Source organism: Ambystoma mexicanum, chromosome 10, assembly GCF_040938575.1.
Source record: "Ambystoma mexicanum isolate Mex_15411 chromosome 10, UKY_AmexF1_1, whole genome shotgun sequence".
Taxonomy (NCBI): domain Eukaryota; kingdom Metazoa; phylum Chordata; class Amphibia; order Caudata; family Ambystomatidae; genus Ambystoma; species Ambystoma mexicanum.
This window is the reverse complement of record NC_090932.1, coordinates 1,276,520,643-1,276,540,345: the sequence shown is the minus strand read 5'-3', so window position 1 is coordinate 1,276,540,345 and position 19,703 is coordinate 1,276,520,643. Positions and strand designations below refer to the sequence as shown.

Below are 19,703 nucleotides of genomic sequence, written 5' to 3'. Positions count from 1 at the left end.
TATAAAGTCTTTCACAATGTTTTAAAAGTCTTGTTAGAGTAGAAGAAATAAAGTAGGGCCACAAGCTGATTAGGCTTGTGGGTTAAAGAAGCTAATAGCAAATCTACAAATGCAACCAAGCAAGTCTTCAGCGAGGACAAGTGGCTACACAACAAGAGGTACAGTACCTTAAGGTTGACACAAAGGTGCAGCAGATGACTTCTGTTCCTGTGCAGCTCTTCAGATCCTGCTGTTCCTGGGCCTCCGTCATGGGGACAACCGGGAGGACATATGTGGACTCCTGCACTGCAATGGGACGGTTACCGCTCGCAACCGGCAATCTTCAAACAAGTGCCAATTCTGTAGGGCGCTCAGGCTCGGTCAGTCCTGCTTCCTGGGAGTCCGGAGAATTTCCTGGAGCTACTGGCCATCTTAAAAGCAACACGCAAACTGGTGTTCCTCTCCCTGGCTATCTGGTTCCAGCAGCGACTGCAGTGGGAACTCTCCAGCTTTGAGAGGATGTCCACGTGGCTTACTTTGGAGTTGATTGGTTCCACCAACTCAAAGGGAGAAGGCGTCCTTGCAGGGGCTTCTCTGTCGATATACGAATTTGGAGTTTCAGCACAGCAGCAGGGCTTCACCAGGCAAACCAACGGCAAACCAATGGTCTAGGAGTTGCAGCAGGCATCCTCTTCAAGTTCTTCTTCGGATTCCTACGTCCAGTGGTGAACTCTGCCTTCCAAGCCAAAAAGCCTCGTCTTTTATGCAGCTTGCTCCCATTCATTCCAGCCCAGCTGTCAGTCGCCCAGCAGGGTGGCTGTCCTTGCCGGATAGCCAGCCGGCCAATCACCTAAGAGTGCATTCCTGTCTCCTAGGAGACTAAGCAGAGGGAGTTTTGCACACCTCCCTTGCTTCCTGCCCCCGCCAGACACCCTAAATTAAATATCCCGCCAAAGGCAAAATGAACAAAGGGACCAAACCTGGTTAGGCGCGCAGAGTACATCCCAAGAAGGACCTTTCCACAAAGAAATGGTGAAAAAAGAAGACCGGGGGGTGTCCGGGGGTCCATTTTGACAAAAAATTGCACCCTTGGGTTAACTCCTGTAATGGTAGTAAAAAGTAAACCACTGCCACCAGCCATTCATCAAAGAAAGGGTAGCATAAAAATGTTACCTAAGAAGCTAGATAAAGGGGATACTAAGTAACCCCTCCAGTACCCTTTTGTAAGATAGTGTGTGCTGGGTCTAGAAAGTTACAAATGTAAGTAAAGTCAATTTCGAGCGGATTGTGTCCTCCAACGTATTCCTCATCTTAGATGTATTCCATCCAGCTTTAGCTGCTTTGGAATTTTTTTTCGTCAGAGGGCACTGTGCGTCGATGTCGAGTCGATGGTCCCTCAAAGGCCTGCGTCGAGGGTGACGTCATCGGGTGTATAAATAGCATGCGTGGCGCCCGTTGGCCTCAGTTCCGTTTTTCCGCAGTATACATTGCTTCGGAGATTCGGCGCGCCTCGACTTCTGTGAGAATGGCAAATAATAACGAATATGTTCTTGTCATCGACGCCGACCACGACCCCGAGATCGGGTTTCAAAAAGTGCAAGTCGTGCGTTTCAAAAATGTCGATCACAGACCTGCACCGAGTGTGTTTGTGGTGCCTTGGAGAAGGCCACGACATTGAGGCCTGAACGAAGTGTCGGGTGATGACGGGGAAGGCCTTGCGAGAAAGGAGGGGAAAACTACAGGTAGGTCGCAAATCTGACCGTAAAGCCTCTAGCGTCGAGTCGCGGTCCCGTGAGGAGAAATCTCCTCGACGCGAAAGGCATCGGTCCAGGTCCCAAAGCGATTCCCATCGCTCATCGTCTTTGAGGAAAAAATCGAAGAAACGACGCCACAGGTCCTCCTCGGACGAATCCCCAAAAAGGATGAAATGTCCCACTAAACATTCATCATCGGAAGAATGGGAAGCATTCAGGGTCAAAATGATGGAGGTGTTCGAGAAAGCAAAGCCTCGGTCCGCGCCTTCCTCGGTAGCTGGCCGGGAGCATCGTCACTCCGACACTCGCGAGCCCTGGTGATCAAAAGAGGAAGGATAGAGAACCTTCTAGGACGTCAAGTGAGAAAAGCCGCTTGAGTTGACCGCTCGAGGTCACTGATGCCGTCCGAGACCGAACACACCTTGGAGGGCAAGTCTTTGAAGAGCGCCTCGAAGCCGTCGAAGAGGAGTATCGCGCCGACGCTATTGATGCCTTTGTCGACCCCGAAGCCCTCAATGCTGAAACCTCCAGTTTGGCAAAATCAGCCAGAAAAAGGGAAAGCAAAGGCTACAAGACCTGTAATCCCTTGTCGTGATCCGATCCAGATCACGACAAGAACTACCTCCCCTTGGTGGTCTTGGCGCCTGGATTAGGTGAACGCAGGTCATCGTGACCCCCACGGGGAAAGGGGCTAGGGGCCACGGATTGGATAGGTTGGGGGAAGTGGGAAAACCGGGTTGAGGATTAGGGAGTGGTTATGTATAGGTAGAGGGGTTCAAGGGGAAGACCTGCTCCTTGGCTCTGTCCTCGATGAGCCCGTTTGTTGGTTGCTATGCTGAAACTCTTTCTGTACCTCAGCAATCACATTCACACACACATGCATTCATATCTCATGCATGCGTTACCCCCTTTTGTTGAAAGACCTCACTCAGTTAATATCGGCACTGAGCAGTGTTCAAATGCAGGATTGACACGAATATTAGCCTTTTTTCCAAAGTTCAATGGGAATGCACATAAATTCACACACAATACACGGTAAGGGTTCCTCAAAACCAGAAATATGCACCCAACAAGTGCTCGGCTGTGGCTAGCAACACCACCACCTGGCAGTAAATGCGTTAGATACTTAGACATAAAATAGAAAAGCACTTAGCTCTGGCTTTCCCATTCTTGCTCCGCTGGCCGCCTGTGCAGTCTGTGTGGGCAGCTGGCGCTTCGTAATCAGTATGCTCCTGATAAAAAAGGAAACAGTTAGTTTGTTCCTCCCGTGAGCCGTGGGTGCTTTGTTTTACCAAGACATGAAAATGCCCTCAACTAGCGAACGAACTGCGGCATGCATCTGGGTTAGTATCTGCAGTTTCTCCAATGCGCTTCCCGAACTCGCGGCTGTCAAATAGTCAACCGGAGCCTTCCCAAAGTTAGTCAACAAAGTAAGTATGCCCTGCAACGTTAGTAAAATGACTGCCACTTATTTTGCGCAACGCGGGGCCAGAGAGTGTCTTCCTAGCAGCGAGGGCGGGCCCCGCTTATGGCTTCTGCTGGAGCTCCGTAAAATGCGTCCTCTCGGGTGCAATCTTGAGCGCGAACAAGCGTTCAGGGTTCGCATGTGCAGTAGCCTTCTCGCGCATGCGCGTTGCTTTGGGGGTCGGCCTCGGCGCGCCCGGGTTGTTTGCAGGCCCCATTGCTTGGTTTTCTCCTAGATAGAGTCCAGGCTGCTGAGGCTGTAGTACTTGGCCATGGGGCTGCTGGGACATGTGGTTTTTCTTGGTCCTTGCTCATTGTGGATGTCCTGTTGCCACACCAAGCACATCTGCAAAAAAGGGCAGAGATGACATTTGCTCATTGACCCATCCCCAACTGTACCAGCAACCATTTTGCACTCGTCTTTGCGTTTGACCACCCTTGGCTTTACGACATCCCTTCAGGGCCCATTAATACTCCTCCTTCACCTCTCCCAGAAAAGGTTTTCAAATCTCTTCCTAGGAAAGAGTTCTTCAAGTCTCTGACCTCAATTTTTGAGGAACAGGAGAAATCTGATCAGGAGAATGTACCTTTTGAGCTAGAATATGGCACCCCAAATGTCCTGGAATGCCTGATTTCAGAAGAAAGCAGGATGAGGGATTTGGTTGAATCACTGCACAATGCAAGTGGTATTGATACATCTCCTGAAAATGACTTTGGTAGACCAGAACCAGGAGAACATGCCAGTCCATCATACCGTCAGCTAATGACAAAGGTAGTAGATTATTTAGGATGGGCCAGACTTCCAGCCCAATTCATCCAAGATGATCTAACAGACCTATTCGATCATGGTCGTACTGAAGACCCAATACTACCATTTCACGTAGCCTTGCAAAATGGGGTGGCCAAAAATTGGGAGACTCTGGATTCTATTCCGCCAGTGAATAAATCCCTTACTTCAAAATACCGCCCTGCCAAAAGTGACCCCGGTTATCTCTCTAAACATCCCACTCCCGAGAGTTTGGTCATACAGGCAGCCACAGCTTCTAACAAACTGGCGTACCCTTCTATCCCTCCAGACAGGGACGATAAGCGTGTGGATAGCTGGGCACAGAAGGTTTTTTCAGCTGGCAGTATGGCATTAAAATCAGCCAACTCCACATGTGCCTTAGCAAAAATTAGTACACTCTGTGGGAGTGCATTGCGATGGTGGCAGAGCACATACCAGAAGGGGACGAAAGGGAAGGATTCCTAGCCATCGTTGGAGATGGAAAGGAGGCCATGCAAGAATCCCTTGAATCTGGATTGGACACTGAAAATAGTGTGAGCAGGTCCATGGGCACTAGCATGGTAATGCGCAGATTTGCATGTTACGGAAGTCTGGTTTCGCACCAGATGTGCAGAACCGTCTCCTGAACATGTCCTTTGACGGGTCTCACCTCTTTGGCAGCAAGGCTGATGAGAGCCTTGAGAGGTTGCAGACCTCAAAGGCAGCTGCCAAGTCTTTGGGAGCTGCCATCAGGCAACCTCAGCCTTTTCGTGCACCAGGTCAATCTTGGAGGGGCCGATCCTATCGTTACTACTCCTCATATGGAAAGGCGAGATGAATGGCCAGTCAAAGGGGCCAGAGAAAGGCCACTCGTGGTGGACGAGGAAAACGTGCAAAGCCAGCTCCAGCTACAGCCTCTCTGCCATCAGCGGCTGCAGCAACTGCCTCAAAACCACTTTGAGGACTTGCATCACAAGACACCTGTAGGAGGCAGGCTGTCGCAGCATCTGCAAGAATGGCGAGCCATTACTTCAGATGTTTGGGCTCTAGAAATAATAGCCCAAGGTTACTGCCTTCCTTTTCTAACGCAACCTCAAAACAATCCACCAAGGAGACACCCTTTGAAGTTTTCAGACCCGCTCCTACAGCAGGAAGTTTTAACCTGCTGGAGAAAGGTGCTATAGAACCGGTACCTGCAGTGGAGAGGAACGAGGGATGGTACTCCCTGTATTTTTTTTTTTTATCCCCAAAATGGACGGAAGACTGAGACCCATCGTGGACTTAGCAAACTTGAACAAGTTCCTCAGGAAGGACAAGTTCAAGATGGTTACCCTTTCTCAGATCCTTCAGGCCCTTCAGGATTGGTTGGTGTCATTCGACCTCCAGGATGCTTATTTTCATGTGCCGATTAATCTCAAGCACAGAAAATACCAAGGTTCGTAGTTGGCGACTCACAGTATCAGTTTCGAGTCCTGCCATTCGGATTGACCCCCGCCCCAAGGGTCTTCACCAAACTGATGGTAGTGGTGGCAGCGCACCTCAGGAGAGGGGGCATTCGCGTCTACACCTACCTGAATGATTGGCTGATCAGAGCACGTTCTGCCGGACAGGCACTAGATCACCTGAAAGTCACCTGCCACTTCCTCCACAGACTGGGCTTCTCCCTCCAATTTCAAGAAGTCACAAATGACACCTTCTCAACAGCTCCAATATATAGGAGCTGTATTAGACACATCCCTGGGAAAGAGCTCGCCTCCCAGGTCGAGGGCTCAAGAAATTCGTCAGATGGTTTCCAAATTCCAAAATGCCCAAAATCTTCAGGCCTACGACTACTTAAGGTTACTTGGCCTCATGGCATCCTGCATCTTTCTGGTGCCACAGGCACGTCTGAGAATGAGATCCCTTCAATGGGCTCTAAAGACTCAATGGCCCCAGTTCTCAGGTTGCATGACGGATCTTCTCCAGATTCCGAACAAGGTTCGTCAAGATCTTCTATGGTGGACTTGTTCAGAGAATATCCTGAAAGGAGAACTTTTTTGGCAACCATGGCCGGAGATCACAGTACTGACGGACCTCTCACTCAAGGGGTGGGGAGCTCATGCCAACGATCTGACAATCGGCGGTCATTGGTCTCCATCGGAGTCCAAACTACACATCAACCTTCTGGAGCTGAGAGCAATCAGTCTAGCGCTGAAAGCTTTCCTGCCATCTGTAAGATGAATAAACGTCCTGATAATGACGGACAACACAGTGGCCATGCATTATCTAAACAAAAGAGGAGGTGTAGGGTCACTACCTCTGTGCAGAGAGGCAATGCAACTCTGGTATTGGGCAATTCAAGAAGGAATCTCTTTAACAGCAGCTCATCTAGCCGAGGAAGAGAATATGACGGCATATGCTCTGAGCAGGCAGAGCACAGTGTCCCATAAATGGGAACTGGCTCAGGCAGTCATTCAAGAGATCTTCTCCCTTTGGGGAACCCGTCAAGTGGACCTATTTGCGACCGGAATCAAGCGGAAGTACGAAAGGTATTGCTCAAGGGAATTTCCCCAGAGAGGGGCCCTGTGGGATGCGTTCGTTGTGGAGTGGAATTTCCCACTATTGTACACGTTCCCTCCGATTCCCGTCATTCCTCAGGTCATCAGGAGACTGAGACGCTTCGGGAGCCGCATGATCCTAATTGCCCCGGATTGGGCCAGGTGAACGTGGTACCCAGACCTTCTAGACATGTCCAGTTGTCCCCTAGTAAGTCTTCGTCAAAGAGAGCCTTCTCTCTCAAATGGAGGGTCAGGTTCTCCATACAGAGGTCAAAACGCTCAACCTTCACGCTTGGTATCTGAAAGGATGAGATGCAAGGATTGGAACCTTCCAGATGACGTCATGGAGATGTTGCTTTCGGCAAGAAGGCCAGCAACAGTGTCTATACCGTTGCCGTTGGAAAATGTTTTGCAACTGGTGCACAGAAAAGAATGTCGATCCTTTTCTATGTTCTATTCCGGAAGTACTGTCCTTCCTCCTGACCCTAGCACATAGAGGTCTAAATGTTGGCACCATTAAAGGTTATCTTGCGGCGCTTTCCATCTTCAAGCGCTCGTCAGAAGAATGCTCCTACTTAAAATTACTTTGATAGTACAATTCTTAAAAGGACTCACTAATGTTTCCTCCTTACCCATGTCAAGTGCCAATTTGGAATCTCAATTTGGTCCTAAAATTCTTAACGTGTGCTCCTTTTGAGCCTTTGCACACTTGTCCATTAAGATTACTGACATGGAAAACTGCTTTCCTAGTTGCTTTAACATCTGCAAGAAGAGTGAGCGAATTGCAGGCACGGTCTTCTGGGCCACCCAATGCTGTGTTCCATAAGGACAGAATTGTGTTGAGGGTTAAACCCTCATTTTTACCAAAAGTGATATCTGATTTTTCATTTAAGTCAGAGAATTGTCTTACCCGCATTCTATCCTCCACCTCATCCTAGTAAGGAGGAGGAAAGATTACACAGGTTGGATCCAAAAAGAGCTTTAAGCTTTTACATCTCTAGGCCTTCTAAGCTTAGAGTGGACAATCAACTGTTTATTGGTTTCACAGGAAAGAAATTGGGTCCGTCAGTGACAAAGTAAATAATATTGCGCTGGATTGTGCTTTGTATTCCAGAATGCTACAGATTAGCACAAAAAGATCCACCAGAAGGTCTAAGGGCTCATTCTACCAGAGGCATCAAAGAGGTGTTCCTATAAGGTCCATTTGTGAAGCAGCAACTTGGTCCTCGCTGCATACTTTTTAAAATTTCTATAGCCTGGATGCTTCCCAGTCTAAGAAGCTTAATTTTGGTAAAGCAGTACTATACTCAGCCATCTAAGGGTATCGAAAAATCTAACCCCTCCTCCAGAGGAATTGCCCATACTGCTTTGGGAGTCTATCTTGAGGAATACGTTGGAGGACACAATCCACTCGAAGAACAAGTTACTTACCAACTGGTAACGTTCTTTCGATTGGATGGTCCTCCAACGTATTCCTCATCGCCCTCCCATCCTACCCCTCTGTAGATTTTTCCGGGCTATTGCCACTCCAACTCTCGCAAGGCAACTACCTGTCTGCCGGCACAGTCTACACAGTGAAAAATCAATAATGAAGGGGGAAAACAGAACTGAGGCCAACGGGCGCCGCGCGTGCTATTTATACACCCGATGACGTCCCCCTCAACGGAGGCCTTCGAGGGACCATCGACTTGACCACATCGACGCACAGCGCCCTGTGCCGAATTTTTTTTCTGAAGCAGCTAAAGCTGGATGGAATACATCTAAGATGAGGAATACGTTGGAGGAACATCCAAACGAAAGAATGTTACCAGTTTGTAAGTAACTTGTTCTTCGAGTGGATTGTGTCCTCCAACGTATTCCTGATTGTGTGCATTGCTTTGAAGTTGGACCCGAGCGCCAGGACGATCCTCTGGACTTCCCTGTTGCAGGACTTTCCAAGCCTGAGCCACCTCAACAGAGTGCTGGACCCCACAAGCAAGGAGTCTGAAGTGCTATCTGAGAACTGCAGTGTTGCTATTTTCTGTCAGGCGCGAGGAGCTCAAACACCAAAGGACCGCTGAATTGAAGTTTGCCCATTGCTGCCGCTGATCGTCCCATTGCAGAGCAGTTGTCCCAGACGTCCTACTGAGGCCCAGGAACAGCAGGATCTGCAGAGCTGTACAGGAACAGAAGCCAGCTGGAACCATTTCTTCTAACCAGAGGTACTGTAAAGTCTAAGAACTTAGCTCTTGTTGTGTAGCCTTACTTTCTCACAGCTGAGACCTGCCTTGGTTGCCTTGCAGAGTTAACAAACTACATACAACAAACCACATAGCCTTCAGGAAAATCCTCAAATCATGGCTCTTCAAAGCGTAACCACAACGGAGACGCACTAGAATGCCCAGACATTAAACAATGATGAAAATAACTCTAACCTCGGCCACTCTCAAACTGGACAAACACTCAAACCAAAGAACTAACCACTCGACAGCATAAGACATCATGGAAAATAGCCACAAAGGAAGGCTGCAGAGACTGACTATATACCTAGACCCAGACGAAAGCCCTCAAGTGACTCTCCCACTCGTACGTACCGGATGAACATATCCAGACCGGCAGACGCACCTAGATGGACGTTGGCCTGCGTCACATCTGGATAGGATTGATTGAAGGATAACATGCCCGCGCCTAGAAAAACGTGAATGCTAGCATGTGCCACACTTAGAGTTGTGAACACCAGCCTGCGTGGCGATCGGATGAAGTTGTGAATGTTGGCATGACCACACCTGGATGGAGTCCTAAACATTGGCCTGCGCCGCGTCTAGATGGGAATGTGAGGGCCAACAAGTGCCACACTCAGACAGAACTGTGAATGTTAGCATGGTAAAGGTCAGGTAACCCACTAACCAATATAAGCTCAAACTCTGCATACTTATCTCACTCAAACTCGCACAACCATCTCTCGCACAACAAGCCGCACGCACTTCACAAAACTGCAACAACACATGCCGGAACAATAGCACACGCGGACTGACTCCGATCTGAGACCCGCACCAAAGCTCGGCTCCCGGTGTATACTGAGTTGAAGCTGCCAACAGAACACCACTCCTCTCACTATCCTACTCCCTTCTTCACCTTACTAACCCATCCCACCTTTATCATTTTCAGATCCGCCTGGGGACCAATTCCGTTGGTGACGGTGCGCAGTACAAATACTTTTAACATTTAAAGCTTTGCTCTTCACAAGCCTCTCAGCTTGTGGCCCTTCAAGTGTTGTACAAGACTTTTTTTGACCTACCTGCAAAGATCTTCAGCTCCCCTTGACATTGTGCAATTAACATTGGCTGTCCTGGCTTCCTGAGAGACCCCTCTTTACCTCTGACTTTGTGCTTTGCAAGGTGTTTAAAAGTATTTGCCGGTTTACGAGTCATTTCTGATATGATAGGTTATTTATAACGCGCTTAATACCCAGAGGTTTCTAAGCGCGGATCCGGGATTCGATCTTGTGTTGCTCCGTGTCGTCTTGCTTCCAAGGCGAGCACATTGCCGATGAGCTATCCTCCCGGGACGTTGAGCTTTGTTTTATTCCTCTATTCTTTCTTTTTCACCTAACTCAGTATTGCTCTAAATGTACCAGTGATAAATCGATGTCCTAGCTATTTGTCACCTGAGGGTGTAGGAAAAGTCTGTGTGCCATCCCCAATGAGTGTCATCTGATTTAGAGAAATTGAGTGTTTTGAAGTATATTTAAGTGTTGCATGTTTTGCTCCCTTTCTGAAGAAAGCTTATATAACTGAATGAAATTAATAGTTTTTATCAAGAACCTTGAGTGTAAGTATTTATTTGGATAACTGTATTGCGAAACTCGGTCACAACCTTACTGCTCGCATTGACCCCTCTTTAGATGAGCTTGGCTGCTCGACCACACTACCAACCTGTGTAGTTCAGATTTGTACCAAAGGTTGGGTCCCTATTGCCAGGTGATCAAGGTTATTGTAGTGCACACAAAGGGTACTGCATACAATCTTGCCTAACACCACACTTACTCTTCTTTGCTGCTAAAGTGTATTACTGTGTTCTTGTTGCATTTGTTGCCTGCGCGCGTAAGTTGTACTACGATACAGACTAGACGGATTTACGGTATAAATTGACCGCGGGAAAAAGAATGCGCATAAGAACGATATTACGGTAGAACTGTCAAACTCTAACAATTTGACCGCAAGCAAAGTAAACAGTGGCTTTATATTTCTATATTTTCTAATGTGTATATAAATTAATACCACAATTCTTTTTTTTTTTTTTATATATCACACTGAATCATGTGAATTCTTTGCAATATTTTGCTGTCTATGTTCAGTGTACTTACCTACAGGCCTAATTCCCTCTTAAGATAAGCCTGACTACTCCGCCACTCTACCAAGGTCCTCGAGTAGTACAGACTGATACTAAGAGATTCAGATCTACCATTGGGAAGTCTTGTGAAGTCTACATCACACGGGGGAATTTGGAAAACTCCCCTAACAATGTTCCTTAGGGAATGTGAATAGGGTAGGGAGAGGGAACGTAGAGGGTGTGAAAAACTGTTGAAGGGTGTATAAGAGTTGGGAGACAGCAGCGCAAGTGAGTTTGGTTGGGGAAGGAAATGTGTGTATCCCTCTGAGGGATATACAACCACTGAACTTTATGGGGGGGCTAACCGATCTGTCAAAGGGAAGCCAAACTGCTGTTTTCAGGTAGGTAACGTGGAGTGACAAGGCTTAATTCTCAGATGGCAGTAACGGGCAAACCAAAGTTAAATTTAGTCCACACACTTGCCTCTCGAAAATGCACCACATGGTTATACAGAAAAATATTTCTGATGCTTGTTAATCTCATTAGAATCACATGCTGTGCATATGGTCAGACATCCAGTGGTAACCGCAGAGTAATGCATCTTGTCTTTCAAGGACCGAAAGGGGACGTCGGCATAGGCGGGTCTGTAACACTATCCCTATCGTGACGTGTAGTGTACCCAAAATCCCTCACGTGCCGAGGTCCCCGAGATAGTTTATTTTCTGCCCATATAACTGGTCGCCCTATAGTGGAGCTCTTGCATAAGAGACATTGTTTATCTTTATACCGACTGTGTCGGTTATTCCCTTTTATAAGTCACTTTGACGGCGATTAAGAACTTTGACGAAGACTGCAGGAAGTTTCTATGGCGGTGGGTTTCCGCACCTAAGATCCGGTGGCTGAGGCATCCATGTGGCCGGGCCCTCTGGTCGACCTACACAGTAGGGAGATTGGGGTCGGGGTGGCCATATCTTTCGTTATGTCTTTCCTCTTTACCCTCTAGATCTGGTCATCCTTGTTTGTACCTTTCGCTATGGAAAGGACTCCATTTAGGTTCTGCCCTAAGTGTAGGGTCAGATACCCGCGGAAAGACTAGCACAGAACGTGTAATTCTTGTCTCCCCTTAAATCACGAAAAGAAGCGGTGTGCGGCTTGTAAGCTCCTTCGGCCTAAGACCTTTCAGGAGCACTGTGTAAAGCGGTTGGCCGTGTACGGTATGTCGCGGGCTGAACCCTCCTCCCCCACCGCCACACCCGCCGAAAGTGACGGGGGCACCTCCAATGACCAAACATCTGTATCGGATGTTCTAGACCTCGAGGCGGACACTTCTAGGTCCGCCACGCCCGTCCCCGGCCCTTCCAGGCCTGACGAGTCACGCTTCAGGGACAACACCCGGCGACAGGTACGTACAAAGACTGCAACACACTAAACACACAACCCACCACCAATTTTGACAGTTCTGACGAAAAAGGTGAAGGTGCCGGCAGGGGTGTTGAAAATTTCGGCAGATTCCTCTGATCGGGTAGATCAGCAGCCTTCCCCACATCCGCAGCAGTGTCTTGCGACTGGGCGCTACCCCTAAATCGGGTTTACACGTCGAAGTGCGTTCATTCGACGCTCCGATTCCTAAAGGCCCGGTAGGCCTAAAACCTACTACTAGGCCTCCAGGTGAAAATCTACTGCTAGGCCCTCTAATGCTGTGGTAGTAGGTAAATCTTCTGATAAGCCTTAGAACCCATTAACTCACGCCGTTTCAGCTGAGATTGAAGACAGCATTGCCAGAATGACTTTGGCGGTTGAGTTGGTACGTACACCGGACGCATGGAGCAGGCTGCGGACAAGTCTAAAGACACGCCATGGTGCCCTGATGCACTCAAACTACGAGGACAGTCAGAATTTCAACAAAAGCCAGAAAACAACGTTCTTCCAACTTTAGGCCCTTCTGGGCCCTCTAAGTGGACAAGGGAAAAATTTGAAGGGTGCATGGATCGTCTTGAAAAATTGTCTTTTTTTCCGAACAGCCTTCCCCTAAGAGATCTCGTGGGGAACCTGTTGTAAGATCGGCTTCACGTTTTCAAGAAAATCTTGACTCTCCGCCCTCGGTTTCTGTCCATCAGGAAGCGTTGGTCCAGATGGACACCTATAAAGGCATCTACAGCGAAGAAGACCCTTCCTTCCTGCAGCACTACACTGAGGACCAGGTTGATGCCATTGACAATTGGGAGGGAAACCCAGCAAGTGGAAACGGAGCCTTAGCAGCTCCCACGCAAGATCAGGACACTGATATTCTATGCCTGGATTTTCCTCCATCCACCCCGGCTCGCCAGGCCTCGTCTGTAGACGACCAAATGGCCTTCAATGCCATCTTAAGGAAGGCAGCAGATCACTACTCAAGAGGCGGTACCTGAACAAGACTTTGTGGAGGATATTCTCAAGGAGAAACCCCCTCAAGCCAAGCCATTACTCTCCTAAATTCTGTTAAAAGAAGATTGACCCCCTCCCTGGTGTCGCCAGCTCAAACCAAAAGCTATTTCGGCCAGCCCCTTCAGGCCCTCAATAAATTAAGGGCCATGCCGCCCGACTCCTTGGTAGTGACTACCACCCAGAAACGGGCAGGAGTACCCCTTGCTACGGGGGAGGCACCTCCAGGCAAAGAATCCAAGAGGTTGTACGTCCTAGGTAAGCGTGTTACCTCAGCAGCTGCATACACCACACGCACAGCGGATAACACCATGCTGCTGGCGAGTTATGCAGACGCTCAATGGAACCTGGTACAGGAAGGTGTCCAGGAGGTTCCTGAACCCGTTGAGTCCAAGCTCTCACTATTGTGGCCGAAGGCAGGCAGGGTAACCAGAATATCATCAAGAACACTCTGGACACTGCTGAGACAGCAGGCAGGTCTTTGGTCCAGGGCACTTTACTCAAGCGGCACTCTTGGCTTCGTAACTCGGGGTTCAAGCCTGAAACAAAGGCCGCTCTATCAACAAACCCATTGAAGAGACCAATCTCTTCGGGAAAACGGTCGACGAGGCCCTGTAGATAGCCAAAAATGAGACTCTTAAGTCCCTGCAACAGATAACCACCTCCCCTTTGGGGGGAAGGTTTCTGAGTAACGGCGGTCCTTTCGAGAGCAGCCCCGTGCAAATCAGAACTACAGCACGGCAAACTATAACTATGGACAAAAATCAGGAAGCCCTGCCTACTACCCTTCAAGGGGTCAGCGACGCGACAAAGGCAGAGGTAGAGGCCCCAATCCCAGAGGAGCCGCAGCCTCTGGTCAGAAATGACCATCAGATCCAGGTCCCCTCCCATGTAACCCCGGTTGGGGGGCGTTTAACATCTTTCCTCACGGCACGGGGGATAACTTCAGACCCATGGGTTATAAAGACGGTCGCCCATGGGTACTGCGTGGAATTCGTCCGACCACCACAGTTCAGACCACCATGCTCACAGCACCTCTCACCGGACCATCTGCAGATCCTGAATCGAGAGGTGGAAAGCGCTGCTGGGAAAGGACACCATAGAAGCCGTCCCTATTCTTCATGTCAACAAGGGTATTTATTCAGTGTACTTCCTTGTACCCAAAAAGGACCTCGCCATGCGCCCTGTTCTTGACCTGCGCCCAGCAAACAAATTTATAAAACCACAGGTTTTGTATGGTAACGCTACAGGAGGTGATCCCACTGTTGAAACAGGTGGACCACATGGAAACATTGAACATGAACGTTGCATACTTTTATATTTCAATGTTGCCAGCACACAGGAAATATCTAAGTTTCATGATACAGGACAGGCATTAGCAATTCAAAGTGCTCCCCTTCGGCATCGTGTCAGCGCCAAGGGTGTTTACAAAGGTCCTGGCAGTAGCGGCAGCACAATAATAATCAACAATTGATCCATAGACAATGATGACAGGATTCCATATGTATATAGTCAAAAGATTTTACCAATACAAAATCTTAATTTCATTATAATAGTACATTCAATTGATCACAGACCCAACTCATATAATTCTTAACCATTCAGCTTTCTATCATAACTCATATAGACCATATTCATACCCAAAATTGTATACTGGCATAGATGTCTATTGTTACCCAAACAAACCTACGTAACCCAAACCAACCTACATAACACATTTCCTAAATTTCACCTGTGTATTTCACAGATGTATGCATGTTATACTTTTGTTATGTTGCGCATATAGATCTCTATCAGGTCAAATGAGTACTGAGCACCTGGTGCACAGGAAAATGGATAATGCACAACATTAAGGAATACGCAATAAAGTCTAAACACTAAATATCTTCAAGCACTCTCCTCTCCCCAGTGCCTTTATGTAGGCCCACTTCCTCAAATAGGCATGCAACATAAAATGACACGGGGCAGGGTGAAGGGAGAACAAGGGAAACGCACAACTGAACAAAGCAGGTAAAATCCTGTAAGGCTGGCACAGCTAAGTAGTGTCCTGAAAGACACTTCCCACCGTTGTTATACATCGTTGGTCCTTGTTCAGGTGGTCAGCATCCAACACATATAGGCAAATGGTTAGGAAGAAAAGGGAACCAGACGTTGTATCCAGCAAGAGAAACAGTCCTAATGTCCCCCAAGGCCAACACCAATCCTACACAATAATTCTGGAGCTTTAGGACATAGTATTAAATTTGATCCAAATGCACACATGTTAAATAATGGGGATGTAGGGTAAAATGTAATTTAGATACAGAGAAAAATAAATAAATGAGGATACATTTTGGCAACCATTGCCAAGACATTTGTCCCAGAAAGAACAGTTACTAAAATGTATCACGGATTAGCAAACATTCACTTTTACAGGCCAGAAGAGTAGAATTTTAAAAATACATTAGAAATCCCTGCTAATTACTAAAATACCAGGTATTGGCCTATAACTTCCTGAATCCGCCGTGGGCTGAGGCAAAATGTCCAGGTGCACGTTGGTCCCACCAAAGTCCTTTTAGGAGAGTTCCAGGACAGGTTGGATGTGCCATAAGTCAATGGGATAAAGTGAATTGGTCATCCACTTGTATCTGGAAAATGGTGGCAAGTCTGTTTTAACCCACAGCTGAAGATTATGTTAAAAAGAAACCTGGGAGAACCGGAGGAGACTCCTATGAAGCGAGCCAGAGGTTGCTTGCAGAACCTAAAGCCCCGGGAGAAGTTGCAGCAAAGCAGGAGTGCCCCAATGTAAGTCTATGGGAACATGATTGACACCTCCGAAGAATCTTTGAACAGAGACACCCCAAAGGGTGAGTATCTTAAATAATAGCCCACCCCCCAAAAACCAGGGGCAAGTACTTACGATGGCATTTTTTTTAATGTACATTGCTACAGCACGGTGAAATAACCTGGGTAAACGCATGCTTCTTTCCTCGTTGTGATTTACAGTATCCGGTGTCCAAGGTCTTCAACGCTGAGTCAGCAAAGAGTCCCTCGATGGAAAAGAACAAACGACCTTGTCATGTTCCCATTCTTCAAGCCAGGAGTGAAGAATCGGACTGGGAAGACGAGGGATCCCATGGAGATGGTTCCTGGCGCTTCGGGGCGCATTGAAGGGTGGTAACCCAGCAGAAAATTATCCCAACCCAGGGATAATAGCTGGCTCTATGTTCCAAGGAGCAGATTTGGTGGGTGGGGTCTGGGTGACCAGCCCATCAATCGCTGGAATGGGTTGGGGACTGTTAGGGAGAATTTTCTGTTTAGTGCTAAATTCCTCCCACCTTATAGACCCACAGCTCTCTTGCTGAACTTTGAGACTTTGTACTTTTTGTTTCTATGTTTTCTGTGTTTCATTTTGGTTTTGGAGTCTGACCAACTCCATAGGCATCATCTTTATATTGTGACACATAGCACCTTCAGTGCAGTGGTACAGGGAAGTCTTTCAGATTTCCCTACGGTTTAAATACTTTCTCTTGGATAAACTGTTTCCAAGAGCAGTAAAGTGAAATTGACTTTACTTCCAATTGTAAATTTCTAGACCTGGCACACACTATCTTGCAATAGGGTGCTGGAGCCTTTGTCTAGTTTCTCATGTAACAATTTTGTTACCCTTTCTACAATTAATGACTGTTGGCAGTGGTTTACTTTTTACTACCATTGTGTGTTTTTACCGCGGGCTGCATTCTCTGCTCTGCTGCAATATTGCACCCATGGGTGTCCATTTTGTCAAAATGGCCCGGTCTTCTTTTTTTGCCATTTCTTGCTAGAATGGTCCTTCTAGAGATTTACTCTGGGCGCAAAACCAGGTTAGTCCTTTTGTTTGTTTTGTCTTTGGTGGGATTCACGAGCGAAGCCCACCTCTGGCTCCAGTATGTCTGGCAGAGGCAGGAAGCGAGGGAGGTGCCCGAAACTCCCTGTGCTTAATCCCCTTGGTTACAGGAATGCACCCAAAGACGATTGTCCAGCTGGCTGTCCGGCAAGGACAGCTACCCTACTGTGTGATCGACAGGTAGGCTGGAATGAATGGGAGAAACCTGCATAAAAGGCAAGGCCTTTTGGCTTGGAAGGCAAAGTCGACCACTGGACGAAGGAATCTGAAAAAGAACTTGGAGGAGATGCCTGCTGCAACTCCTGGACGGTTGGTTTACCTGGTGAAGCCCTGCTGCTGTGCTGAAGCTCCAAATTCGCCTCGACTAGAGAAGCCCTACAAGGACGACCTCTCCCCTAGAGTTGGTGGGACCAATCCACTCCAAAGTGAACTCGTTTGGACATCCTCTCGGAGCTGGCTGTACTTCTGCTGCTGCTGGAACCAAAGTGCCAGGGAGAGGAACACCAAAAGGGAGTGCATTACTTTAAAGTCAGACCCGAGCTTGTGGAAGATCCTCCGGACTCCAAGTAAGCAGGACGGACCAAGCCTGAGCCACCTCAGAGTGCTGGACCCCAGATGCGAGGAAAGTCCAGTGTGGTATTCGAGAGGCCACGTGGTGCTATTTGCTGAGACGTGAGGAGCTGAAACTGCAAAGTGCAGCTGAATAGAAGTTGGTCCTTTTCTGTCGCAGACCGTCCTGTTGTGTTACAGGAGTCCCTAGAAGTCCTCCCTCTTGTCCCCACGACTGAGGCACAGGAAAAAAGGAGTCACACGGGAACAGACGCCTGCTGGAACCATTTCTTCTAACCAAAGGTACTGTACAGTCTAAGAACTTAACTCTTGTTGTTGTAACCTTACTTAATCTCGGTTGAGACTTGTCTTGGTTGCTTCTGTAGAGTTGCTTGCACCTTCTACCTCTCACAAACCTGCTGGCTTGTGACCCTACTTTGATTCTACTTTTTCTACAAAGACTTCTAAAACATTGTGCAAGACTTTTACTTGCCTGCAAGAAGTGCTTCAGCTCACCTATACTCTTGCCCAATTGACATTGGCTGGCCTGGCTCCCTGAACGAGACTTCTCTCCTACTTGTGTCTTACCTTCCCTCCAGGAAAGGGTTAATTTACTTTGCATTGGGGGGTTCAAAAGTACTTACCTGCTTCAGAACATTTGTGTGATACCTTGTTTTATTCTAAAACCTCTTTACTTTAACATTCAACTCAGTATTGCTTTAAATGTTCCAGTGATATATTAATGTCCACAGTGTGCTAGCTATTTGTTCCCTCTGGGTGTAGGAAGTGTCTGTGTGCCATCCCAAATGGGTATTTGCTGATTTGGAGAAACTAAGGGTGTGTATTTTGGAGTGTATTTGTGTGTTACTATTATATTGCCCCTTCTGAAGAAGGCTTATTCAAACTCACTGTTAAATAAATTAATAATTGTTTAATCAAGAAACCTTGAGAGTAAGTGTGTATTTGGATACTTGTCACTGTGAATCTCTGTGTAACCACCCTCCTGCTCACATTGACCCCTCTTGAGATCAGCCTGGCTGCTCAGCCACACTACCAACCGGTGTAGTACAGACTTCTACCAAAGGTTGGGTTCCTATTTCCAGGAGATCATTGGTGGTTGTAGTACAATCAAAGGGTACTGCTCCAAATCTGGTCTAACGGGCAAAAGGTCAGATGACCAACCACAATGGTTAGTCAGTAGGACTGCCACACGGCCTAGCCAACCCATACAGGAAAAGGGGAGAACACTGGGACCTACGCTGGTATAAACCAGTTGGAACCAATATGAAGACCGCCATCGGGGCTCACAACAACCCATGTGGTCAGAACAGCCCTTTTGAGCCTAGGTCATTGTGCTCTGGCGTAGGGTTCTCCAGTACAGATGTACTGGGCCCAAGTAGGATTTTAATAAAGCAGTGCCCCATTTGAGTAGAAACTGTGACACCGTAATTTACGCAAGGTCAAAACCATTGTGGACTTCTGTCTTTAGCTTACTTTCTGCACCTGGATGGATATATTTACGTTAGTTCTCAGTTTTCTATTTCGTTGTGCTCAATGTTCTAAAATGACATGGAAGTCTACATGTCCCTTGCAATTCTGTCCCCTCTCACAAGACATGAAGCGTTGCCTCTTGGCTTTAATCTTGTTTATGTATGTTTGCTACAGCTATAACCACTGATGGGTAGATTTGTTTTTCTTTATCCCATGGGAATGCCCTCTTTTGGGGCCTCTTAGTACTTTGAAAAGGATGTCTCTGTGTCCTGGTGCTCTAATCTCACTTGGCTACCAGGCTCATGGGCCTCTAATCCATAACCTGTAATGTACACACGGAGCGGACATTTCTGTGCTTTGGATCTTTAACCTCACACACACACACACACACACACGTGTAGGTCTTTTGCGTCATTATAATACTTAGAAATTTTAATGGTCTGCATTTTGTGTCTAACCATACATGTACCTTTGCTTCTGGAGTCTTTAACCATTTTGTAATGCACGTCTTGGGGCTTCGAGCCATAGAGATCTGGCTCTGCCTCTCCAGCCGTTTAACACTTGGA

The 19,703-nt window shown here is 47.6% G+C and overlaps 1 protein-coding gene across 1 annotated transcript in view; it reads left to right on the top strand.

Moving 5' to 3' along the window:
- AP1B1 (adaptor related protein complex 1 subunit beta 1) overlaps positions 1–19,703 on the top strand; it is an 896,137-nt gene that overhangs the window by 235,265 nt on the left and 641,169 nt on the right. The window lies entirely within an intron of this gene.